Raw genomic sequence first — 8,068 nt, 5'->3', positions numbered from 1 at the left:
TGCGCTACCCCCACCGAAAGAGTAACAAGTACCTACTTATGTTCTTCTATAAAAACCCAACAATTCTAAATGTAATGATAGTTCTCTGTTTTCCATTTTCTTCAGTGATTAAGTAAAAATGTTCAGAGGCTGAACTTTCTTTTAAAAAAATGATTGCATAGAAAAAAATTACATAAAGTGGTCTTCAAGTCAAATTGAAAATCCTGCTTGGTGCCTGCATACCTTTAAAATCTGCATCTTCAAACAACTAACTACTACCTTTATACAAGCTAGTGTGTGTAAAGGTAACTGCACTACTCTGCAGTCACTGCTGTGACTACAGTTTAGACAGACCCTTTATCTAATGCCCCATGGAATATCTTGTTGACAGTCTGTAGTTCCACATCCTACAATGACCCCAGATGCCAAAGAAGCTACATTTTCCATAGAGAAAGTATAGTAACAGAAGTTATTAGTTAGACATGATCCCTAATAGGAGACTGAGGGAGTTGTCTATCTGGCCCTTTCTGCTTCTCCTGTTTATCAGCTGAAGTCTTTCAGTAATCTTTTTGTCACAGATCAGCAGTCTCGTTAAAAGTGTACCCTGTCAAATCACCAACCGGCCAGTTTTGTAGCTGTATATTTAAAAATAAATAAATAAATAGACTACATGTTTTTACACATTGCCAATAAACAAGTTTCTATTATAGAACAGAATACCATGTTTTAGTACTGCTCGGGATCAGGTTCTGAAGCTCAGTTTTAATGGACTTTGTTAAATATGTACAAGTTTTATATTAAAAGGGATACCATTCACAAGGTTTTTAGGTAAAATTTTTAAAGATCCAAAAAAGGAAGAGAAATTTAAAAAGTAAATAAAGAGTCACTGGACTTAAAGCGGACTGAACAATGATGATGCAAATACAGATTAATGAAAATCAAGTCACGGATATGAGAAGTCAATATATAAGGTTTTGACTGACCTGGGGTAAGATCCAATTCCAGCTATTAGATACCCAAACTGGTACTTAAGCAATAATACAAAAGGTGGGTGGGTCACCCTCTTTACTGCTTTTTCTTAAGATTCAGATGATGTGTGGCCATGTCAATGCTTTTTTCAGGGAGTCAAATAGGGTGGAGTAGGATTGCATTTAGGTTTAGATCCTATTCAATCTGTGAGGTATCTAACTCTTTAACCTACTTTATGCTATCAAAAGCTTAGCAATTCTCCAGCTCCCAGTAAATATATAGTTTTCTTCTCTCTCCCTTTCACACATAGATTAAAGTCCACAGTTAAACTAGTTAGCTACTGTTCCCCTTACCATAGAAGAAACTAAGGTGTCTCGCTGTGGCTCCAGAACCCCATTCTAGACTCATGCAAAAGACTGCCCCACAGCTGACCCAGGCTGGGGAGTCAGAGGCCAAATATGCCACTAGTTACATCATTCCATTTTGTACTACTGGCTAAAGAAACTAGCTTTCCTTAGCCATGCTAGTCCAAGGAGCCATAAGGCTCAGGGACACTTCTTACCCTTTTTTTCACTCCTATTGTCAGGCTGTCCCAGAAACTCACTGCTTTGATAGTTAGAAACCTTCTAATTTCCAGCTTAAATTTATTCACAACCAATTTTATGGTGTTCTGTTCTTTGGTTTTGGTGTTGAAGGGCACCTATATATGCGACGGACCTCTGCTCCAACCCATACTAATTAGCACATATTAGAGCAGACATGAATAATCAAACCTGCTGCAAGTCTGCTGGAGTGTGCTTCTTAGTACGTTCCAGCAGCCTCTGCATCACGTGTATTCAGCGTCCCCATGTTTCAAACTGGCGGCAGGGGTGCTCTAACTACAGCTCGTCAAATGAGCTTTAGTTAAAACACTCCCACTGCCATTTTGAAGTGCAGAGACACTGAATACATGTGACGTTGTGGGTACTTTAATTAGAGTGTCTCCTGTCACTTAGATAGAAGAATATTATTTGTGAATTTTCCTGTCTCTCCCTTCTAAGGCCAAGAAAATAAATTTGGACATCTAGGAGATGCTCACCCTGATCCAACAAGGCATTTAATCAAATACTTGTCTCTAAGCACTGGGGAAGGCAGCAGACAAAGCAGATGTCTAGAGATAAGCATATTATTGAGCACTTGGCTTGACTGCAGCCATTATGCCCAGAAGCACATTTGACATATCTTCAAAAGTGAACTTAATGTCAATTTTCCAAATGCTGCTTCTTTCAAACTCAGTCTCTGAAGCAAAAATTCCTGGAGGCACTACTGCTGCATGCAAAATATAAGATCAGGTTTTTTTGAAAGAGCATAGGGATGTTAAGCTATATACCTAACAAAACTAGATTCCTTCTGCATGATCTGCTTATGTTTTCTTTTCTACTACATCAATGTGTGGGGACCTACTGAAATTGTGATTTTTGCGATTTTCCCAGAAACCATGATTTTGGGCAGGATCCAAAGCACAGGCTCCCTGAAAAAAACCCAAAAAACTTATCCAGAATAAAATACTGGCTCCCTCTGGGAAAAGACACACACTGTGCTGTCTCATGGAGCCTTTTTCCATCATTTCTTATTTGTTTTTTCCCTTAATCTAGAATAAAAATAACACATTTTAATTGTGGAGCAGTAGACAACCACTGAAGACCCTTTGTCTCTAGCTAACTAACTAGCTAGCTAGCTAGCTCCTCCCTAGCTGAGGGACCATCTCCCAATTCACAACTCCCTCAGTTTCCTATTAGGGAGCATGTCTAAATTATAACTTCTATCACTATAACTTCATACACTATCTGTATGGAAAATATAGCTCTTCTAAAATCTGTGGTTACTGTAGGATGTGCAACTACAGAAAGTCACCAAGATATTCAGTGGGGCATTAGATTAAGGGTCTATCTACACTGTAGTCACAGCAGTGACTGCAAGGTGGAACAGTTAGCTTTAAACACACTAGCTTGTGTAGTGGTAGTAGTCTATCCCCTACGCTTTGTACAAACTGAATAATAAAATCCCCCAAAACAAGGTGCACTTGGGAACAGTACAATTTTGCTAGTATAACTGCATCTATGGGCGAGCCTTCTGATTGCCTGCTGTACTGGTCAGGGATCATACCTCTCCACACCGCAGAAGACATAATGATGCTGACAGAAGACTGAAAGTTTGGTTTGACCTTTAATAAAAACACATTTAGCAGCTACAGGAAAAATAAAAAATGTTTTAAGCCATTATAAACATTTGCTTTTTGCTGGCTTAGGATGTAACTATTCCAGTAACACTTTCCATTTATTCAATAATCATGTATTTATGTTCCTATATTTCTAATCATCTCTCAATTCCATGATTTTCTCCATTTCTGATCTTCAGGGTGGGGGTTCTCCTTCATTTACCCATATTGTTTGGCTATGTATGTTATCTAGGACAGCTGCTTGCTTTTACCCTCAGGGGGGATTCAGTATTCAAGACAAATGGAAAAATACTACAGTCAAGCAGCTGACCACACAGTTACTGTCACAGTGTCGATGTGGGCTCCCTCAAAACATGGTGCCACAGGAGGACTGGCAAGGGCCACTTGAGGACAGGGACTGCCTAACCATTATTCAGGCACTAGGAACCATCCCATTTGAAAATAATAGCAAAGTCAAAAATAGCAAGTCTTCAGTTCCTCTTTATTTTCTTAATGTGAGAGGTACAATGAATTGTAATTAGCTTTCAAAGTATGTATGTATTAAAACTAAATGGATAGTTCACCCCAACCAATTTACATCTAATCGTTTTTTTTAATAAACCACTCTGACACCAGGAACTGGTCCTAGGTCTTGACCTAATACAAATTCAAACTGAGCAGCCAAACAGATGCATCCAAAGAAAGCAGATACTCCTGACACACCAGAATGCCGCATGAACTGATACTGTAGTTACAGCAGTCATGTCATTGCCCCATTGGAGGATGTTTTAAGAGTTATTTTAAATATCTAGAAGAAACAGGTTGAACAGCAGCTTCACAAAGGATATTGAAGGAAATCATTGAGTTCTGAGAGCTAGACTGGAGAATCTACACAAAGGGTGCATTATACCTGTGCTTTACTGCAGTTGACTAATTAGCTCCACAGTAAAGCATCACCATCTACATGTGCAACCATATGAGAGTGCAGTAAATCAATTAATTCTACTATAAGATAGTACTTCTCCTGATCAGTACTATCTTAGAGCTGAGTAATTATGTGCGCTCAAACGCACATGTAAACTGTGACCGTTGGGCGGCAGAGAGGCTGGCTGGGACACGAGGGTGCTACAATGAGAGGGCTGCCCGCCACCTAGCCCCTCTGCCCCAGCCAGCCTCTCTGCCGCCCAACGCCACCACCCAGAGCCTGGAGCTGAGCCCCCCGAACCAATTACCAGCCCAAAGCTGCTCCACCCCGGCTCCAATTGCTGCGTGAATACTGCACCTGGGAAGCAGATGACTCTGGTGCAAACTGCACCAGAATTTATTCAGGCACATTAATAGCACATGTAGATGTGCCCAAACACCATTAGGTCTGCTTCAGAATTGGCTTGGCAGTATTAAAACAAATGAACAATAATAAGCCACAACCAGCTACTGCCCCATGATGGTGGGGGAGGTCATTACAAAAATAAGAGGTGAGCTTCCCCTGACACCTGACAAACACACTCCTGCAAATTCTAATTCATCAACAAGAGGGAACTGAGCCAGACATTTTAAGAACCTTTCTGCTGCAATGAAGTGAAGTAAAAAAGCGTGTTCAAACCATAATGGATGTACATTACCCTCCTGGAATGCACAAACAGCTTCCACTGCAGCCTGTAACAGTGAATAATTTGACTCAAACAATAATTAAGCTTTCAAGAATCTCTAGTTTGTCCAGGCCATTTTTTCCAGCAGAAGACTCCTAATGAAGTCAGTCATTACCTCCCTTGCCTGGTTTTGGAGAGGGCAGTTTATTTACAATACCATCATTGTTACTTAAGCAAAAGATTACCAACTCCAGCTATGAGACCACCTCATACGTTAAATGTTATGTTATTGTGACTGTGCTTATGCTTCTGAGGGAAAATACAGGGTGACTGAATTCACAGAAACAAGCTTCTAACCCCAGTTCCAACATTTATCTATTTTGCAACCTTGAGAAACTTAGTGTTTGTACCTTGTTTTTACCTCACCATTGTAAAGTGCTTCTAAACCTATGAATCAAAAGCATGTTATAAATGCTAATTAATATTACTTAAAAATAAAAATCCAGGCTTGATTTAATAAGTTTCTACCACTTTCTCTGCAACTGAATTTGGACTTGTTCATCTTGGTTCTGAACAATATGCTCCTGGTTCAACAATAAGCAAAACCAAATTAGACAGACACTTGAAAAGGATAAAACCAGTAACTAGCTTTTAGCATACAGGGAGTACTGCTCATCTAACCAGAAGGGAAAATCAGCAAGAGATATATTTCGCTTTGGTTTTGTATAGCTAAGTTTCTAAAGCATATTAAGATGTTAGGATGCTTTTTCACAACAGCGAGTGAAGCATCACTGCTTAATAATAAAGATGGTGAAAAACATTTTAACAGAATAGTTGTTATGGTTAGAAAAATGCTTATTTCACTAGGTCAAAATGTTTTAGGGGAACATCTCGATTTGATCAACTTTCAGTTAAAATGATCAAAGGGCTTAATTTCAGCTTGTATATTAATTTATAATAGCCATAAAAGTTGAAACAAACACTTCTAGATTATTTCAATATTTTTTAAACATACATTTTTTTTAAATGTAAGGAAATTTGTGCTCTGACTTAGGATGGACAAAGCTTTCCATGGAATGGAAGTATTGCATTTTGACTAGTTCTAATTAACAGTACATAACTAGTGATTTTTTAAACCCATGATGATTGCAAACATATTTAAAGAGCTGTCATAATTTGATTACCTAAACTTTATATGTGCAGAATAATGCAAGATATGTTATAAATAAATAAATACAGTATAATAGTGACACTACCATAATGAGGGTACAGGCCAATGCAGCATTCAACAATTTAAACCTAGAGAATGTTCTAAACACTCCTGGTTAATGAACTAGATGACCTAAAAAATCAGTCTCTCTTCACACGTTAAAAAAGCCAAAAGCTGTCAAGCTGTAGTAGTCTGCACTGGTGGCCAAATGAATCCCTTGGCTGTCCACAGAACAGAAGACTGGAGATGGCAAAAAGCCACCTTTGCATCCCCCCTGTTCCTGTGGAGAGAAGCTAAGCCTGATGGAGAGGCCCTCTAAAGGAGATCTGTCATTGTCAGGGACTTTCCAGATATCCCTCCACAGGCTGTTTGTGGTTTTTGCTGTGGTACAAAGTGAGAGGGTAAGTAATAAGCAGTGTCAAGTGACTACAGTCAATATACTTGTCAGGGTAAAAACTGAAACATATCTCTTAACAGTCCCAGAGTTCTGAACCCTTAAACCAATAGGTGCTATGCAGTTGCTCTATACCGCTTTAATTTAAAAAGGGACAAAAAGACATTATTTGGACCTGAATACCAAGATTAGCTGGAAAGGGAAGCAGGAAAACACTGCCAGAGTCATCCAGCAAAAGGAAGGATGGTCCCATGGACAAGGTACTGGATTAGGATTCAGGGAATCTGCATTCAGTTCTTAGCTGATCCCTATGCCAGCTACAACATGGCCTCTGCCCATTCCAACAGGAGACCAGCTGAAATTTGAAAGAAGGAGAACTTCCCTCTCGTAGCAAAATCCCCACATACCATAAATTCAACTGTTCTCTGCCTTGCAGGGTAGCAGCTGTTGACCCTGGGAGATCGTGGAGTCAAAAAAACCCCCACATACACAAAAAAACCCCAAAACAGAGTGGCACATGTGGGGGCAGTGTGTGCTGCCCAAAGTCAGAGCCTGTCCAGCCGGAGCCACACTCCAGCAGTGGCCAGGCTCCGAGTGGCAAGATAGCTGCTGCTGCAGCCCCAGGATGCCCCCAGAACCCCAGGTAAGGCTGCTGGGGCCAGCCCAGTGCTGGCCCCAGCTTCCCCTATGCCATCCAGGGTAACCTGCCACGTGCCAGAGGGTGCATGGCACAGGCGTTTCCCAGGGACAAGTAGCAGTGGTACAACATGTGCCACTGCTTCTTGTACCCAGGGAAGCAAACGTACATGCTCATGTGGATGTGGCTCTGGTGTCCTAGAGGAAGGGTTGACATATGCTGTTACAATCTAAACCAGTGGTTTTCAACCTGTGGTCCACAGACCCGTAGGGGCCAGCAGACTATGACTAAGGCGTCCACAAAAGATGTGTATGATCAATCAAAAGTATGTGGATACCCCTGCTTGCAATTAAAAGGGGTCCACACCTCCATTCCAAAATTTTTAAGGGTCAGCTCAGCAAAAAAGGTTGAAAACTCCTGATCTAAACCAATGGTTTTCAAACTGTGCTCCATGGCAATGATTCTGGAGAGTCCAGGGGCAATGGCGGAGCAGAGCAGAAGATGGTGTGTCATCATTGCTGGCCCAGGTCACCTGGCTCTGTGTCAGCTTACAGGTTAGGAGTAGGAGTTCTGTGGCAGATGTAGTAATCTGAAAGGGTTCCATGAGTTCAGGAAGTTTGAAGACCACTGATCTAAACTGCAAATATCAGGTTCATCGGGCATCAAGGAAACTGCCCAGTGTGGTATTTTCAGTATACTTCTCTTGTTAAGACAAACACACGTGAAAAATCCAATAGGATTATATTCATCAAAGAAGTTAGCTATAAAAAATAGTGCAAAATCATATTCTCAGCTTGCTTCATTTAAAGATCTACAAGCCAATGAATAAAATGTACTCATGTCACTAATTGATTATGGTCTTTTACACCCTTAATCAATGAACTAGTTGAACTGTGTTTTTCTTCCAAACATTTTTATTCAGATTGAAATAACTAATAAAGGTGACTGTACATGTTCTCCACTCTGATCCTAGTGACAAAATATAGGATCACACTATAGTATGAGTAGCACTACTCATTTATAATGAGTATATCAGGACACAGGCATCCCCGGAAGTGAATACATCAACATGATAACATAACCTAGCCAACTG

At 40.4% G+C, this 8,068-nt stretch overlaps 1 protein-coding gene across 2 annotated transcripts in view; it reads right to left on the bottom strand.

Moving 5' to 3' along the window:
- The window catches only part of SH3BGRL2 (SH3 domain binding glutamate rich protein like 2), a 47,207-nt gene that overhangs the window by 8,409 nt on the left and 30,730 nt on the right, over positions 1-8,068 (bottom strand). The gene's annotated exons all lie outside the window — the stretch shown is intronic.

Source organism: Alligator sinensis, unplaced genomic scaffold, assembly GCF_000455745.1.
Source record: "Alligator sinensis unplaced genomic scaffold, ASM45574v1 scaffold684_1, whole genome shotgun sequence".
NCBI lineage: Eukaryota > Metazoa > Chordata > Crocodylia > Alligatoridae > Alligator > Alligator sinensis.
Note: the sequence above shows the minus strand (reverse complement) of the source record. Positions and strands in the feature narration are given on the sequence as shown.